Source organism: Theobroma umbraticum, unplaced genomic scaffold (genome assembly GCF_002168275.2).
Source record: "Theobroma umbraticum cultivar Fairchild unplaced genomic scaffold, ASM216827v3 scaffold_89.0, whole genome shotgun sequence".
Lineage (NCBI taxonomy): Eukaryota > Viridiplantae > Streptophyta > Magnoliopsida > Malvales > Malvaceae > Theobroma > Theobroma umbraticum.
In genome coordinates, this window is record NW_018397271.1 from 405,179 (window position 1) to 405,840 (window position 662).

The following is a 662-nucleotide window of genomic DNA, read 5'->3' on the forward strand; positions in this document are numbered from 1 at the left end:
TGATAATTATGGAGCATGTTTGATATTATGTTAAGGTTGTAGTGTCCAGATCACTTCCAACGAAACGAATGTGATTCACTTCAAGGGAATGATGAGTCTCAAATTGTAAAAATCATTGACTCCGAGTAATGACACTATAACATGAACTAGAATTATGTGAGAATCAAGTTTAAGTTCAACAGTTACTTAAATCTTGATCTCACTCTTATGCATTTGCTTATAGTAAAACCAAAATCCTAATGGATAGTGAACTTGTGTTTAATCTTCCTATAATCTTTGATATACAATGAGCATGATCATCATCAAGTGTTGCTCTAGACTCCATATGTTGGAATTATAATTGAGATGAACATCTGGGAACATATATCTAAATAGTAGAGTTCATAACATTAACATCACTACTAGTGATTTGAAGAAGATTAGTGATTAATCTGGGCTTAGTGGATTGATGAATTAGCTACTCATCATATTTAGATACTCAAAAGATTAGATCTAGAGTATTGAATCACTAATTGTATGAAATTTAAGACTAGGGGACAAAATTAACATAAAAGGGAAAACGGTAATTGCACCTTTTGTCATTGGATGGTTATGGGGTTCAAAATATAAGGTTTACAATTGGATAACTAATAATTAATATCAAGTATTGAATCATTTCTTGT